Source organism: Eriocheir sinensis, unplaced genomic scaffold (assembly GCF_024679095.1).
Source record: "Eriocheir sinensis breed Jianghai 21 unplaced genomic scaffold, ASM2467909v1 Scaffold702, whole genome shotgun sequence".
Taxonomy (NCBI): Eukaryota; Metazoa; Arthropoda; class Malacostraca; order Decapoda; family Varunidae; genus Eriocheir; species Eriocheir sinensis.
In genome coordinates, this window is record NW_026112057.1 from 217,501 (window position 1) to 235,946 (window position 18,446).

The window sequence follows — 18,446 nt, forward strand, 5'->3', positions numbered from 1 at the left end:
GCCCTCAGCCCCAACACTGCCTTCCAAGCCCTCAGCCCTCAGCCCCAACACTGCCTTCCAAGCCCTCAGTCCTCAGCCCCAACACTGCCTTCCAAGCCCTCAGCCCTCAGCCCCAACACTGCCTTCCAAGCCCTCAGCCCTAAGCCCCAACACTGCCTTCCAAGCCCTCAGCCCTCAGCCCCAACACTGCCTTCCAAGCCCTCAGCCCTAAGCCCCAACACTGCCTTCCAAGCCCTCAGCCCTAAGCCCCAACACTGCCTTCCAAGCCCTCAGTCCTCAGTAGTAGTAGTAGTAGTAGTAGTAGTAGTAGAAGTAGTATTGAGAGAGATGGAGAGGTGGAGAGAGAGATGAGGAGAGAGGTGGAGAGAGAGATGAAGAGAGAGAGATGAGGAGAGAGGTGGAGAGAGAGAGAGAGAGAGAGAGAGAGAGAGAGAGAGAGAGAGAGAGAGAGAGAGAGAGAGATGAGGAGAGAGGTGGAGAGAGAGATGAGGAGAAAGGTGGAGAGAGAGATGAGGAGAGAGGTGGAGAGAGAGATGAGGAGAAAGGTGGAGAGAGAGATGAGGAGAGAGGTGGAGAGAGAGAGATGAGGAGAGAGGTGGAGAGAGAGATGAGGAGAGAGGTGGAGAGAGAGATGAGGAGAGAGGTGGAGAGAGATGAGGAGAGAGGAGGAGAGAGATGAGGAGAGAGAGGTGGAGAGAGAGATGAGGGAGAGAGGTGGAGAGAGAGAGATGTGGTGTGAGGTGGAGAGAGAGAGAGATGAGGAGAGAGGTGGAGAGAGAGATGAGGAGAGAGGTGGAGAGAGAGAGAGGTGGAGAGAGAGAGAGATGAGGAGAGAGGTGGAGAGAGAGATGAAGAGAGAGGTGGAGAGAGAGATGAGGAGAGAGGTGGAGAGAGAGATGAGGAGAGGGGTGGAGAGAGAGAGATGAGGAGACCGGGGGAGAGAGAGAGAGGAGGAGAGATGGAGAGAGATGAGGAGGAGATAGGTGGAGAGAGAGATGGGGAGAGAGGTGGAGAGAGAGATGAAGAGAGAGGTGGAGAGAGAGATGAGGAGAGAGGTGGAGAGAGAGATGATGAGAGAGGTGGAGAGAGAGATGAGGAGAGAGGTGGAGAGAGAGATGAGGAGAGAGAGGTGGAGAGAGAGAGGGGAGAGGAGGTGAGAGAGAGATGAGGGGAGAGGTGGAGAGAGATGAGGGAGAGAGAGATGAGGAGAGAGGTGGAGAGAGAGATGAGGAGAGAGGTGGAGAGAGATGAGGGAGAGAGAGAGATGAGGGAGAGAGGTGGAGAGAGAGATGAGGGAGAGGTGGAGAGAGAGATGAGGAGAGAGGTGGAGAGAGATGATGAGAGGAGAGAGAGATGAGAGAGGTGGAGAGAGAGAGATGAGAGAGAGAGGTGAGAGAGAGATATAGAGAGAGAGAGAGAGAGAGAGAGATGTGGAGAGAGGTGGAGAGAGAGATGAGGAGAGAGGTGGAGAGAGAGATGAGGAGAGGGGTGGAGAGAGAGATGAGGAGAGAGGTGGAGAGAGAGGAGAGAGGTGGGAGAGAGAGAGAGATGAGGAGAGAGGTGGAGAGAGAGATGAGGAGAGGTGGAGAAGAGAGAGAGATGAGGGAGAGGTGGAGAGAGAGAGATGAGGAGAGAGAGAGAGATGGGAGAGAGGTGGAGAGAGAGAGATGAGAGAGGTGGAGAGAGAGATGAGGAGAGAGAGGTGGAGAGAGATGAGGAGAGAGAGAGATGAGGAGAGAGGTGGAGAGAGAGATGAGGAGAGAGGTGGAGAGAGAGAGAAGAGGAGAGAGTTGGAGAGAGATGAGGAGAGAGGTGGGAGAGAGAGAGATGAGGAGAGAGGTGGGAGAGAGAGATGAGGAGAGAGGTGGAGAGAGAGATGAGGAGAGGTGGAGAGAGAGATGAGGAGAGAGAGAGATGAGGAGAGAGGTGGAGAGAGATGAGGGAGAGGTGGAGAGAGAGAGAGATGAGGAGAGAGGTGGAGAGAGATGAGGAGAGAGGTGGAGAGAGAGATGAGGAGAGAGGTGGAGAGAGAGATGAGAGGAGAGGTGGAGAGAGATGAGGAGAGAGGTGGAGAGAGAGATGAGGAGAGAGGTGGAGAGAGAGAGGTGGAGAGAGGTGGAGAGAGGTGGAGAGAGGAGAGAGGTGGAGAGAGAGATGGAGAGGTGGAGAGAGAGATGAGGAGAGAGGTGGAGAGAGAGATGAAGAGAGAGAGATGAGGAGAGAGGTGGAGAGAGAGATGAGGAGAGAGGTGGAGAGAGAGATGAGGAGAGAGGTGGAGAGAGAGATGAGGAGAGAGGTGGAGAGAGAGATGAGAGGTGGAGAGAGAGGTGAGGAGAGAGGTGGAGAGAGATGAGGAGAGAGGTGGAGAGAGAGAGATGAGGAGAGAGGTGGAGAGAGAGAGATGAGGAGAGAGGTGGAGAGAGAGATGAGGAGAGAGGTGGAGAGAGATGAGGAGAGAGGTGGAAGAGAAGAGAGAGATGAGGAAAGAGGTGGAAGAGAGAGAGATGAGGAGAGAGGTGGAGAGATAGATGAGTAGCGCGGTGGAGAGAGATATTAGTAGAGAGGTGGAGAGAGAGATGAGGAGAGGTGGAGAGAGAGATGAGGAGAGAGGTGGAGAGAGAGATGAGGAGAGAGGTGGAGAGAGAGATGAGGAGAGAGAGAGATGAGGAGAGAGGTGGAGAGAGAGATGAGGATAGAGGTGGAGAGAGAGATGAGGAGAGAGGTGGAAGAGAAGAGAGAGAGATGAGGAGAGAGGTGGAGAGAGAGATGAGGAGAGAGGTGGAGAGAGAGATGAGGAGAGAGGTGGAGAGAGAGATGAGGAGAGAGGTGGAAGAGAAGAGAGAGAGATGAGGAGAGAGGTGGAGAGAGAGATGAGGAGAGAGGTGGAGAGAGAGAGATGAGGAGAGAGGTGGAGAGAGATGAGGAGAGAGGTGGAGAGAGATGAGGAGAGAGGTGGAGAGAGAGATGAGGAGAGAGGTGGAGAGAGAGATGAGGAGAGAGGTGGAGAGAGAGATGAGGAGAGAGCATGGAGGGATTTGAGAAATACAATAACAGTACCAACCCTCACATATGAAACGTGGGCCTGGAATGAAAGTCAGAGGTCTAGAGTGCAGGCAGTGGAAATGAGTTATTTGAGGAGTGCGTGTGGTGTGAGTAGAATGGATGGAGTGAGTAATGAAAGTGTGTTTTGGAATGTGTCAACACAGGGGTGAAGGGCAGAAGTGAAGCGACAGACTTTAAAGTGGTTTGGCCACATGGAGCGAATGGAGGAGAGTAGGATGACCAGAAGGGTGTATGTGAGTGAGATAGAGGGAGGGAATGTTGGGCCTCCAGTGAAATGGAGGGATAGGGTGCAAGAGTACGTTAGGGAGAGGGGGGAAAGATCTTTGAGCAGGCAAGGAGGGAGTGTCTGGATAGAGAAGGTTGGAAGCTCTTCTGCCGTGGCCATCCCCTGGTGGGAGCTCCTAGGAGCAAGCATCCATGACAGGAATGAATGAGAAATACATGCGTGAAGGAAAGACAGATGGGAAAGGACAGATAGATAGATAAACTGATAAATACATGTTTGAAGGGGGGAAAAGGCTGATAGATAATATAATACATGCTTGAATATATACATGTGGGAAAGAAAGAGAAGGGGAGAGGCAGATAGATAGATAAACTGATAAATACATGTGTGAGAGGGAGGATAGGTCAATAGATAAATGATAGATTAATAGATAGACAGATGAAGACAGTGCATATGTTAATAGATAAAATAAATAAATAAATATGGAGAGAGATCAATGAATTTATATTCTAAGCAAGAACTACCATTACTACTACTACTACTACTACTACTACTACTGCACTCACCCTTAGGCCTAGTGTCGTCAAGGCTCCGAGTCGAGGGGCGGGGGCAGCTCTCCCCTCCCCTGCGGCACCCCCGAGGCCCCCTGTGCCACCCCCGCTGTCCCCTGTGGCACTATTTGTGTGGCAGTATCTTGGGGTCCTCTTTCATTGGTGGAAAGTTTGGTGGTGAAGTTGGTGAATTTTTCCTCCTCCTCCTCCTCCTCCTTTTTCCTTCTTCTCTCCTCTCTCCATCTATTTGTTCCCGTGTTTCTCTCTCCTCCTCCTCCTCCTCCTCCTCTTTCTTCCTTTTCCTCCAGTTTGATCACTTGACTAGCTTTTTCCTCCTCCTCTTCCTTCTTTTCCTCCTCCTCCTTCTCCTCCTCGGTTTTGGGCTCGTCACTTGGCACTCTGACATCACCCTGGAGTGCCGAATCACCCTCCGTCTGAGGTGCCACACTAACACTGGCACTCACGGCACTGCACTCGTCAACAGTGGCACAGTGTCGGAAACACAGTCAGTCTCACTAGTTGGCACTTCCTCCGTGCTAATAACTGTCACATTATGGGTGGTGGTGGTGGTGGTGGGTTGAGTAGGGTGCCGCTGTAGACTCCCAAAGCTGCTGCTCCTTGCTCCGAGACACCTGCCCGGCGGTTACCTGAGAATAAATAAATAAATAAATAAATCTGTCTATATAGTGCGGCGACTATGCCTGATGAACGAGCCTCCCATAACCCACTTAGCCAGGGGGGCACCTCTTTGGCCGACTCGGTAAGGAGTGGCTCTCCCGTCACGCTGGTCGCGGGTTCAGTCCCAGGCAGCCGGGGAATACCCTCTCCTTGTTGTGATTAATTTCTCGTGTGTTTGGATACACGCAGAGGACGTGTGGGACCGAGAGAGTAATAGAAAAAAAGAGAATAGAAAATCTCGTCATTAAATATATATATACATAATTAAAATATTGAGAAATAAATATCAATTGACAGACAATAATATAAAAGAGCATTTGACTTACATTTAGCATAGATAAATATATACAAATTATCTATCTATCTATGGACACACACACACACACACACACACCTGAGTATGGAGGTGTGCCAATCGAGATTCCTGCTTCATCATTTCCACCTCAATCTCTGCCACACTATGCAGCTGTTCCAGACTCCGCTCTCCACTGCTGCCGCTGCTGCTGCTACCCAATGGGCGGCATGTACCTATGGGGGGCGGAAGGAAAGGTGTATAGGGGTGTTGTTGCAAGGGTGTGTCTCTCTCTCTCTCTCTCTCTCTCACACACACACACACACACACACACACATATAGATAGAGGAGAAGAGAGAGAGGAGACCTGACAGTGGTGTACAGGGTGGCGAGCGGGGTGGACAGAGAGGACCTGTGTGTGTGTGTGGAGCGAGAGAGAAACGAGAGGACATGGAAAGAAGTTTAGGGCGACCACGTGTAGGTGAGATGTGAAAAAGTTTAGCTTCCCAAACAGAAGCTGTGGAACGGACTGGAGGAGGAGGTGGTTTGTGCAAGAAACATTCAGGATATTAAGGAAAAGTTGGATAAGAGAGGATATGGAGACCGGACAGCATGAGCGTAGATCTTCTCCCGTATGTCACAACTAGGTAAATACAATTAGGTAAATACACACACACACAATTGACCATATGAATCAATCAGTCCCTACTGTTGGGCTGCTGAGGCGGACTCTAGACTCCTTCCACACTGAATTTGCAAAATTGTTCAAGGATCTCAACAACTTCCTGTCGGCTAGGAGTGGTAGGGATGAGAGCCCGTTTCGGACTCCCCAGCGGCGAGGAGCCGTTGATTTCATTGGCTCGCTTGCACCTCCTTTCTGGTACGGCCAGTCAGGCCCAGATAGACGTCATACACGGGAAAATCTCCCATCTCTACACTCTATTGGCGGAAGAGAGACGTCAGCTTAACCTCCATCAGGAAGTCCTCAACGCCACAGTTCGGGACCTCCGTCATGTTCACTCTGCCATCTCCCGTCTAGAGTCAGCCTCGGCTCTGGCTCCGGCCATCATCCGTCAGTTCTCACTGCAAACCTTGCAAATCGAGGGGGAAATGCGTATTTTGGAGACTATCCTTCTCATTCACTTAGTAAGCCGAGATGCAACTCTTTTTTCAGTTACTTTAGAAAGAATGGGTAGGATGGGACGCTATAGGTTCGTTTTCATTGCCAGACTTAAAAATAGGTATTACAATGGAGTGCTTCCACGGTGTGGGGAAAACTCCACTTACAATTGAGGTGTTTATGATGCAAGTAATGTGTGCATTGAAGGGCGTCTTTTAAAAATTTAAAAGGGATACCGTCTGATCCGTAAGAGCCACTATTATTCATGTGTCTGATAGCTGAAGTTACTGTTTCCCAGCTTGTGGGTTCAGGCCCAAACATGTGAATTACTACTATGTGAATTAATGCCAGGTCTTAAATTTGTGTGTAATGGTTGTAGTATTAAGTCTGCATCACTTAAGTTCTGTTGAGATTTTTCAAATGTACATTTACCCACTTGAGCAAAAACAGTATCAAAATGACACGCTGTCACTTCGTTGTAGTCTTTGATGTGTTCTTGCTGCCAGGAATCACTTCTCTAATAATCTTCACACATGAGCGCTGTGTGTGTGTGTGTGTGTGTGTGTGTGTGTGTGTGTGTGTGTGTGTGTGTGTGTGTGTGTGTGTGTTCTCAGGCCCAGATAATGTAATAATGCAGTAATAATAATAACAATAATAACAATAATAATAATAATAATAATAATAATAATAACACTCACCTCTATCTGGTCAATGCACTCCCTGACAATGGTGGGCAGCTGGATGCCATCGTGTGCCGGGCAGCGCTGGACGGCCAGGCACAGTGGCACTCCAAACACTGGCACTGCCTCTGGGGGGGGTGATTAGATAAGAGATAAATAAATAAACCGGTTGATGTGAAATTAATGGTCTGCTCACAGAAATGGCACAAACTGAAAATGCCTATATAATCTCTCTCACAGAAACACACTTAACAGAGGAGATTAGAAGAGCAGAAATAAAAATACCACACTTTGTACCACACAGGACGGACCGACCAATTCAACGGAGAAAAGGCGGGGTCATCACTTAGCCATTTTGCAGCTAGAACAAAAGTACTTTTCCAGGAATCCAATATGTACACAGAATCACTGGCACTATGCATTCAAGACACTGACTGGGTATATATACAGACCACCAGCATGCCCAACAGAGAAATTTATGACCCAACTAACAAAGATAAAAGATATCATTGGCTCGCTACCACTGCCCATGCCCACCCTTATACTTACTGGAGACTTAAACTTTCCGCTAACAGACTGGAATTTGGAGTGTGTGTATGGAGGAGCGGAAGACATGAGGACCCAGGCAAAAGCTGTCATGCACTTTGCCGAGGAATACTGCCTCAATCAAATCATCGACACTCCTACAAGAGGTAAGAACATACTAGACATCGTTATGATAAATAATGATGATATTATATTAGGGTGAATAAAACTAATCTCTCTGACCATAACATCATCACCGTGACTACCAACCTACCTACAAATACACATCTTAGACTGTCCAGTGAAGTGGAGCAGGCTCCTAATTTTAATAATTTTAACCAACTCAACTTCCTAAGCGAGTCAGTCTGCTGGGACAGTATAAAGAAAGACCTGGGTGAGCTAAACTGGGATCTACTCATGAGGGACTGTGACCCTGAGGCCCAATATGATACAATCATTAACACATGCTTGAAAATATCAATGTACCACTGAGGAGGCCGTCTAAAAAGACCTCTCCTTTCAATGGTAACATACCAAGAGACCGAAAAGTACTAATGAGAAAAAGAACAAAACTAAGGAAGAAACTCGGTAATCCCAACTACACCAAAATGCTGACCCAACTCGAAAACAAAATTGCCATTATAGAAGAAAAACTTAAAAGATCAGTTGAATCAGAGAATGACCGGAAAGAAATACAAGCCGCGTCATGCATCAAAACCAACCCCAAATACTTTTACAAATATGCTGCTAACAAATCCGTAGTGAGAGCGAGTGTTGGCCCACTGACTGACGTACACGGCCAACCCATAAACAAAGCCCAGGATGTCGCTGAAGCGCTACTGATTCAGTACAAAAGTGTCTTCAGCAAACCCATGGAAGACAAAATTGTCAACCTACCTATGGACTTTTTCAACCAAGGAACTGATCAAATATCACACCTGACGGACATAAGCTTAAACAACGACGACACACAGCAAGCAATTAAAGGGGTGGCCACTAATTCGGCAGCTGGCCCCGATCAATTCCCTGCAGTACTTCTTAAAAAATGTGCTGAAGAGCTGAGTGTTAAATTTTTATAGAAACTCTCTAGATTCTGGCATAATACCAGAAAAGCTAAAAAGTGCATTCACTACACCAATATACAAGGGAGGGTCAAGAGCAGAGGCAAAAAACTATCGACCAGTTGCCTTAACCTCCCATATTATTAAAGTTCTAGAGAGAATTATGGTTAAAAACATGTCTGCATATCTAGAAAGCAATAACAGAATGAACCCGGACCAACATGGCTTTCGTACTGGGCGCTCGTGCCTCTCACAGCTTTTGGCCCACTATGACTCAATCATAGGTAAGCTTGAACATAATGCAGATGTCGATGTGGTCTACCTTGATTTTGCGAAAGCTTTCGACATGGTAGACCATGGCATTTTGTTACACAAGGCCAGACAAACGGCCATTACGGGAACACTCGGGATGTGGCTGCACTCATTTCTCACTGGCAGGACTCAATGTGTAGCGGCTGATGCTGCAGTTTCTCAGTCATCGGAATTTGTCAGCAGGGTACCACAGGCTAATTAGAGTGAACTGCAATTAGCGCAAGCCACCATCTACCAAGAAAAAAATAAATTAGCGCGAAAGCCCCACTTAGCGCGCGATCAATTAGAGCGAACCGCAATTAGCGCGAGCCACCATTTACCAAGAAAAAAATTAATTAGCGCGAAAGCCTCAGTTAGTGCGAGATCAATTAGAGCGAACCGCAATTAGCGCGAGCCACCATCTACCAAGAAAAAAATTAATTAGCGCGAAAGCCTCAGTTAGTGCGAGATCAATTAGAGCGAACCACAATTAGCGCGAGCCACCATCTACCAAGAAAAAAATTAATTAGCGCGAAAGCCTCAGTTAGTGCGAGATCAATTAGAGCGAACCACAATTAGCGCGAGCCACCATCTACCAAGAAAAAAATTAATTAGCGCGAAAGCCTCAGTTAGTGCGAGATCAATTAGAGCGAACCGCAATTAGCGCGAGCCACCATCTACCAAGAAAAAAATTAATTAGCGCGAAAGCCCCACTTAGCGCGAGATCAATTAGAGCGAACCACAATTAGCGCGAGCCACCATCTACCAAGAAAAAAATTAATTAGCGCGAAAGCCCCACTTAGCGCGAGATCAATTAGAGCGAACCGCAATTAGCGCGAGCCACCATCTACCAAGAAAAAAATTAATTAGCGCGAAAGCCCCACTTAGCGCGAGATCAATTAGAGCGAACCGCAATTAGCGCGAGCCACCATCTACCAAGAAAAAAATTAATTAGCGCGAAAGCCTCAGTTAGTCTGCCCCCTTCCTCACGGAGCTGGTTCTCCCCCCCCCAATAAACGTATCTATCATCATGACCTCCTGACTCCACTCTCACCCCAACAACAAGCTTTAATGATGAAAACCTTCAACACACACACACACACACACACACACACACACACACACACATACCATTTTAGCGACCTGCCCTGAAGCCAAGACTGTTAGTTCACGTGTACGGCTGGGCGCCCAAAACCTGAGGAGGAAGAAGAAAAGTTAGGCCCATGCTCTTACATATGTTGGCACACAAGTAGGCCTACACATATTTGACAAGGCTTTCACAGGAGTTGTGGGTATGTCCACGGGTTCATTTATTCTCTTTTCTCCTCCATATATTACGTTTAGCTGGCTCAAGTGGTAGTTTAGGGTTACCAGCCCTTAGTAGTACTTGGCGTATTGTCTTTTCTGACCCCAAACTATCGCCCCATAAAGATAACAATATGCATTTATAATTATTGTTAACATCGGTAATTACTGATGCTCTTTTTTGCAATATTTATGGGCCAGAAACAGAAAGATACAATGTTATGCCTACGGTAAGCTGGTAACATTGAGGGGAGTGAGGGAGAAAAATAAGGCTTTGTCCTAGGGTCACCTGGGTGTTATTCTATACATATACCGTCCCTGGCACCAATGACTGGCACCACACTGATTCTGGCACCACACAAATCTATGCCACTATGAACACTGCCTGGCATCACATAGCACTGCATAACGCCTGACCCCATGTCACAGGAGAGGGGTAGGCAGGTCAGGTAACAAGACAGCCTAACACTGGGTAACTAATCTGTCTTGCATCACATAACACTGTCTGTGGCACTGTTAACACTGCCTGGCACTCCAGGCCCACGGGTGATAAAAGAGGTGAAGGACACTCAGGAAGATATTGCAGACCAGTGAGTTAATGAAGACTGGCCAACATTACACCCATCTATAAGAAGGCTGATACAAATGAACCAGGTAACAGACCTGTGAGTTACATGAAGACTGGCCAACATTACACCCATCTATAAGAAGGCTGATACAAATGAACCAGGTAATTACAGACCTGTGAGTATGATAGGATAGCCAAAGGGTGTGTCTACCAGCCCACCAAGGCCCATCCATCTACCATGCACGCCGGTTGAATGGTAGGGAAAAATGTTACAGCTGGTTGAATGAAAATGGGAGGATTGGAAAATTTTGAAATGCCTAACTTCGTACCACTATAACTGCTGCCACATTGGAGTTAGGAACACGAATTTTGGTAGGAATAAAGGTCAACTACCACACTAACTACCACGCAAGCTACATTTACCTACCACACATACAAGCTGAGTTATATACAAAAATGTTAAGTGTTATGACATGCAGAAAATATAAACATAATTTTCACTCCCTAACTTTGACCTGCTATAACTCCTACCACACTCAAGTTAGCAACACGAATTTTGGTAAGAATAAAGGTCAACTACCACACTAACTACCACTCAAGTTACATTCACCTAACATACATACAAGCTGAGTTATGTACAAAAATGTTAAACAGTATGCCATTCAGAAAAAAATATCCAGGATTTTTCACTCCCCTAACTTTGACCTGCTATAACTCCTACCACACTCAGGTTAGGAACACGAATTTTGATAGGAAGGAAGGTCAACTACCACTCTAACTACCACGCAAGCTAGATTTACCTACCACACATACAAGCTGAGTTATAGCAGAAAACGTAAAGTGATATGACAACCTTAAGAATTAACTACCACCACCACCATAACTATTACTACTACTACTACTACTACTACTTACATTCTGAAGTAGACTAGCACTCCTATGAAGACTATCGCCAGGATGAGCCCGAAGAATAGTCCGATGTAGAGCCCGGTGTTGCTAGCGGTAGAAGTAGAAGTAGTACTCACACTACTACTACTACTACTATCGGAGCCTATGGTGTTGTAGGCATCCTCTGGACCTGGAATAGTACAAAATAGTTAATAGTAATAGTAGTATTCATGGTAGTAATCTGTCTCTCTCTCTACTACTACTACTACTACTACTACTACTACTACTATTACTACTACATCTGGGAGGGTTAAAAATAGTCTAGTTAGTCTTAGGATAGTCTTATTACTAGTATTCAACACCCAACATAAGCTATTTCAACTACTACTACTACTACTACAACTACTACTATTACATCTGGGAGGGTTAAAAATAGTCTAGTTAGTCTTAGGATACTCTTATTACTAGTATTCAACACCCAACATAAACTATTTTTACTACTACTACTACTACTACTATTACTACTACTACTACTACTACTATTACATCTGGGAGGGTTAAAAATAGTCTAGTTAGTCTTAGGATAGTCTTATTACTAGTATTCAACACCCAACATAAGCTATTTTTACTACTACTTCTACTACTACTACTACTACTACTACTATTACTACTATTACTACTTACCCAACACACACTTCGGTTCTCCACCCAACCACTCGCCCAGCTCGCCACATGACCTCCGGAAGCTCCCCCCGACCAGCCTGTGTTCCGGTAGACAGTGATATTCGACCAGGCTACCGTATTCCAGGGTCTGGTTGAGTCGGACTATTCTACCATTATCCAAGCCTTGTGGTAGGTCGCAGGTCACATCTGGAAGGGTTAGGAATAGTCTGGTTAGTCTTCGGATAGTCATGTTAGTAGTATTCAACACCCAACATAAGCTATTTCTACTACTACTACTACTACTACTACTACTACTACTGCTACATCTGGGAGGGTTAAAAATAGTCTAGTTAGTCTTAGGATAGTCTTGTTACTAGTATTCAACACCCTACATAAGCTATTTCTACTACTACTACTACTACTACTACTACTACATCTGAGGGGGTTAGGAATAGTCTAGTTAGTCTTAGGATAGTCCTGTTAGTAGTATTCAACACCCAACATAAGCTATTTCTACTACTACTACTACTACTACTACTACTACATCTGAGGGGGTTAGGAATAGTCTAGTTAGTCTTAGGATAGTCCTGTTAGTAGTATTCAACACCCAACATAAGCTATTTCTACTACTACTACTACATCTGAGGGGGTTAGGAATAGTCTAGATAGTCTTAGGATAGTCCTGTTAGTAGTATTCAACACCCAACATAAGCTATTTCTACTACTACTACTACTACTACTACTACTACATCTGAGGGGGTTAGGAATAGTCTAGTTAGTCTTAGGATAGTCCTGTTAGTAGTATTCAACACCCTACATAAGCTATTTCTACTACTACTACTACTACTGCTACTACTACTACATCTGAGGGGGTTAGGAATAGTCTAGTTAGTCTTAGGATAGTCCTGTTAGTAGTATTCAACACCCAACATATGCTATTTCTACTACTACTACTACTACTACTACTACTACTACTACTACATCTGAGGGGGTTAGGAATAATCTAGTTAGTCTTAGGATAGTCCTGTTAGTAGTATTCAACACCCAACATAAGCTATTTCTACTACTACTACTACTACTACTACTACTGCTACATCTGGGAGGGTTAAAAATAGTCTAGTTAGTCTTAGGATAGTCTTGTTACTAGTATTCAACACCCTACATAAGCTATTTCTACTACTACTACTACTACTACATCTGAGGGGGTTAGGAATAGTCTAGTTAGTCTTAGGATAGTCCTGTTAGTAGTATTCAACACCCAACATTAGCTATTTCTACTACTACTACTACTACTACATCTGAGGGGGTTAGGAATAGTCTAGTTAGTCTTAGGATAGTCCTGTTAGTAGTATTCAACACCCAACATAAGCTATTTCTACTACTACTACTACTACTACATCTGAGGGGGTTAGGAATAGTCTAGTTAGTCTTAGGATAGTCCTGTTAGTAGTATTCAACACCCAACATAAGCTATTTCTACTACTACTACTACTACTACTACATCTGAGGGGTATTAGGAATAGTCTAGTTAGTCTCAGGATAGTCTTATTACTACTATTCAACACCCTACAAGAGCTACTACAATCACCTACTTACTGGAACTACTACTACTACAACTACTATTACTTACATTCACAGCGCGGTTGACTGCCACTCCAGATACCATTACTACCACACTTCCACTGACTATTCCCGACTATCCTCCTCCCCTTCTCGCAGGAATAGTCCGCTGTAGCCTCCGCTCGGCCTCTATCCTCCACTACCACACTTAAGGCAGTAGTCAGCGTTGTAGTGAGGTTGGGACACCGGACTTCTGTAGGGGAGAGAATAGTATTAGTAGTAGTATAAGTAGTAGTAATATTAGTAGTAGTAGTAGTAGTAGTAGTGGCCTTGTGGGGTGTCGCATAGTCGGATAACAGGCCTTCTAGACACCGTGGGGATAGTAGTAGTAGTAGTAGTAGCCTCATGAGGACAGTTCCTGATGTTGCTCCGTTACTAAAACCTCTGGAAGATGCTGTCAGAAACACCTTCATACCGGCGATAGCAAATGTCCCAGTGACCAGGAGAGAAGATTGCTGGAGTTGCCGCCAAAAATGGGTGGGCTCGGCATCACCAACCCACAAAATCTGGCCGAGTCTGAATTCGGGAACTCAATCCGAATCACAGCCTCTTTGACCGGATATATTACCAATCAAAATGAAAGGGGAGAAGACAACCCTCAATATATTAGGTCACTAAGGAATGAAATCTCCATAAACAGAGAGACACTCTGAGTGACCTAATGAGAGAACTCCCAGAAGACACAAGGAGGAGGACAGATATTGCACAGGAAGTGGGCGCTTCAAACTGGCTAACCACACTACCTATCAGGGCAAAAGGCTTCAACTTAAACAAAAAAGAATTTACTGATGCCCTTGCCCTCAGGTATGGCTGGCCAGTGGATGGGCTCCCAAACATGTGGCTCACCCTTCAACCAAAATCATGCCATGACATGCAAGCGAGGAGGTTTCGTCTGCATGAGACACGACGAAGTAAGAGACATAACAGCTCAGATGCTGAAAGAAGTCTGCCACGACGTGACTGTGGAACCCATGCTGCTCCCTCTGCAAGGCGAACACCTCGCCAGACGCACCGCTAATGTTTCCACCGAAGCACGAGTGGATGTTAGCGCCAGAGGGTTTTGGACTCGTGGACAAAGGGCATACTTTGACATAAGGATCTTTGATCCCATGGCCCATTGCCACAGAGACCTGACCCTTGATGCAGCCCACAGAAGAAACGAACAAGAGAAGAACAGAGCATATGAAGAAAGAATACAGAATGTGGACCAGGGCTCCTTCACCCCGGTAGTACTCACAACGGCAGGAGGGATGGGACCAAGGGCGCAGAGCTTCTACGCAAGACTCATGAAACACTGGCGGATAAGAAACAGCAGCCAAGAAGCAGTGTGGTCGCCTGGATGAGATGCAGGCTGTCCTTCTCCCTCCTGAGGTCAGCCTTGGTCTGCCTGAGAGGAACCAGGTCGCCTGCACCCAAAACCACCCACATTGCCGACCTGGACTTTGAGGTGACGGCGGTTGATAGTCGTATCAACCACAAGCTCTGTTAGCTTAAAAATAAAATGTTTAGTAAAGTCTGTAATATTAAATAAAGATGGTTGTCGGCCACAGTCATTGGCGGGGTGGGGACAATGAATTGCTTTGTGAAAGGATATGAGAGAATATACCGCTCACAACGCAACTCTAATAGATGGAGGCCCGTAGTAGTAGTAGTAGTAGTAGTAGTAGTAGACAGATAGTTAGATGTATTGAAGGTAAATAATCCTGGGTTAAATAATTAATACTGATACAAAACCTGTACCAAAATGGTGAACCACTAAACCTTTTTGAGTCAACACGTTTCATTTCAATTAATAAAGATATCAGTAAAGAAACAACAGTCCCAATCCCTCATGCAAGAGTTAACCAGCATCCTCATTCCTTCATCCCCTTCATGGCAAAATCCCGAACAGTCTTCCTTGGTCTGAAAATCCTAAGGCCTATGACTAGAACTCTTTCAAGAGGAGGGTATGGAGACACCTCTCCTCCTGAAGCTGACTCTCTTTGGCCACTCTGATAAACACAGTGAACAGCAAGCTTTCTTTTCTCAATAGTACTTTCTTTGCCCCTTGACCTGCTTCCTCTGCCGTAAAAAAATATATACATAAAATAATTTAGATGTTACTACGCTATCTTCTGGTATGTGGGGCCAAATAGCACTTCTGTACAGGGTCAAATTGCATCTCTCTACAGTGGGCCTAGGCAGAAGTCTTACTGTACTGGGTCAAATTACATCTCCCTACAGGTGGGCCTAGGCATAATAAGTCTTACTGTAAAGGAAGCAGCCCAAGGGAGAACAAATACCACTAATAATGATAAAAAAGCCTGGTGCTAACAACGATATGGAGAATGTGGCCAAAAGAGAGGGGAAAATTTTGTGAGGTGTGTTCATACTCTCCTCCTTATTAAAGAGTTCAAGTCACAGGCAGCCTGGCACCAGTCTTTGCTTTCTAAACTGCTGCCCTCTTTCGGATTCTATCCCTCTCTCTGTTCCTCTATCTCCAGTTTCCTTTCCGGCCGTTCTATCTCTGCGGTGGTAGACGGTCACTGTTCTTCCCCTAAACCTATCAACAGTGGTGTTCCACAGGGCTCTGTCCTATCACCCAGTGGTGTTCCACAGGGCTCTGTCCTATCACCCACTCTCTTCCTGTTATTCATCAATGATCTTCTTTCCATAACAAACTGTCCTGTCCACTCATACGCCCTCACATGGAGTATGCCTCTCACGTGTGGGGGGGCTCCACTCACACAGCTCTTCTGGACAGAGTGGAGTCTAAGGCTCTTCGTCTCATCAGCTCTCCTCCTACTGATAGTCTTCTACCTCTTAAATTCCGCCGCGATGTTGCTTCTCTTTCTATCTTCTATTGATATTTTCACGCTGACTGCTCTTCTGAACTTGCAAAATGCATGCCTCCCCCCCTCCCCCGGCCCGTTGCACACGACTTTATACTCATGCTCATCCCTATACTGTCCAAACCCTTTATGCAAGAGTTAACCAGCATCTCCATTCTTTCATCCCCTTCACTGGTAAACTCTGGAACAGTCTTCCTTCGTCTGTATCTCTTCCTGCCTCTGACTTGAACTCTTTCAAGAAGAGGGTATGAGGACACCTCTCCTCCCAAAATTGACCTCTCTTTTGGCTACTCTTTACTTCTGTGGGAGCGGTGAGTAGCGGGCTTATTTTTTTTGTACTCTTTTTGTTGCCCTTGAGCCGTGTCCTCTGATGTTAAAAAAAGAAAACATGTCACTCACCAAGAAGCAGCAGACTGCCAACACTGTCACACCAGCCAGTCAGGGGCAGGAGAGCCTTCTTGAGGAAGTGCCGGGCAGTGCCACCACTCTGGAAAACCAACATTACAATGAGTGGATGAGCCCAGAACACTGCTGCTGCCCAGACTGACAACACAGTGCAGCCCGGCACAGTACATGTGCTGCTATAAGCCACCACAGGAGGAGGAGGAGGAGGACAGGGCCCAGATTCACTAACGCCTCGCAGATACGACAATCTTAAGTGGATCCAATATGGCGGAAATAAGAATGTCGTATCTTGCGATTCACAAAAAAATCTTAAGTCCGCCATGTTTAGATTTTCCTGCCTTAACGCTGTTTCACACTCACCCAGCTGTTCATCCTCCCTCTCAGGCTGGTCGATGAATGGGTACCTGGGGAAGGTGATATGTGGTAACCCAGATATCACACTGGCCCTGTGTCCCGGGGTAATGGGGGCTCCCTTCCACCACAGTCTCAAGGGCCAATGTTACGGAGATGAGCACCGAGGCCATGCGCTGGTACTGCGTATCCCCCCAACTTTACTATTTTTACTCTCAAAGTATATAATTGTGTGTTTGTGTGTATGTGAGTGTGTGTGTGTGTGTCACATCCTGGAAAGCCCAAGACTTCTCTCAAAACTGTGATGACTCGTGAAAGAGTCTGGCTTCCAGCTATATCTTGAGAGCCAACAGTCGCTGTGGAAATTTTCTAGGTATAGTGGAATGTGTTTTGACAGTGGGCAGTGCCTTTGTCTTGGAAGAACTCTACCGAGTTCTTAACGAAACACACCCATACACCAATTTGCTCGATGATTTCCTGTATTTTATTGCCAGTACACTATTTAACACATTTAAATATTTAATAATGTATATGTCAATGCCCATTTTTTCATTATGTTCTCAACTTGTGCCAGGAACATATGAGTCAGTACTTTAGTAAGGTTAGGTTACATAAAAAAGTGCATATTTGAGTTACAAACAGAAACATTATTTTCTTGTCAATACCCAAAAAATAACTTGAATTTCAAGGTGAGAGAATTTTTTATAGTCTATGGACAAAGAACCTTTATTTTCTAGTTTTAATGTTGTGCTATAAGTAGAAAATGAAGTAATTATATATTTTTCACTTAACCTTTTTGCATGAAATAAATATCAATATATATATATAAATATTTTGCCTCAACCTAAAATCATCAAATTCTTTTTCAATTCTAGTAGCTATGAAACTATGAGTGGGAATACAACTGGGTGATGAATCAAACCTTGACGGGTGTTGATAATTTACCAGCAATAGGTTACCATGATGAGCGCCGAGGCCACACACAGCTATGCGTATGCCCCCAACTTCACCCTACCCTTACTAGACACATCATCTATAACACCCAGTAAAACTAGCATACTAAACAGTAAATGTAATACCTTAATACATCATTGAGACAAGAATGAGCCATGGGATGACTAAATTACCAAAATATCCAACAAACATATAATGCATGTTGCAAAGAATGGGTCATTGCTTAGCTCTTTGAGATGCATATTACTTATTTCCTGTGGTATGTTATGATGCCTTTTAATGGGGATCTGTTTATTACCACAATAATTCAGCTACAGCAAATTTACCCCAGAATTCACTATAACAAGCTCTGCGGCATATATCGTCCAGCCGTC

At 45.4% G+C, this 18,446-nt stretch overlaps 1 long non-coding RNA gene across 3 annotated transcripts in view; it reads right to left on the minus strand.

The window, feature by feature from the left end:
* LOC126994002 (uncharacterized) overlaps positions 1-16,934 on the minus strand; it is a 17,572-nt gene extending 638 nt beyond the window's left edge. Inside the window, exons 1-9 of one of the 3 annotated variants that reach the window (XR_007748694.1) lie at positions 16,762-16,934; positions 13,542-13,724; positions 11,933-12,118; positions 11,276-11,438; positions 9,619-9,682; positions 7,160-7,293; positions 6,629-6,738; positions 4,913-5,046; positions 3,856-4,487 (exon numbers count right to left, since the gene is read on the minus strand). This is a non-coding gene — a long non-coding RNA (uncharacterized LOC126994002). Of the gene's footprint in view, positions 1-3,855; positions 4,488-4,912; positions 5,047-5,203; positions 5,902-6,628; positions 6,739-7,159; positions 7,294-9,618; positions 9,683-11,275; positions 11,439-11,932; positions 12,119-13,541; positions 13,725-16,761 lie in introns of those variants that run through there. The other 2 variants (XR_007748695.1, XR_007748696.1) reach the window with 2 other exon arrangements.
* Between the last annotated feature and the right edge of the window lie 1,512 nt (positions 16,935-18,446).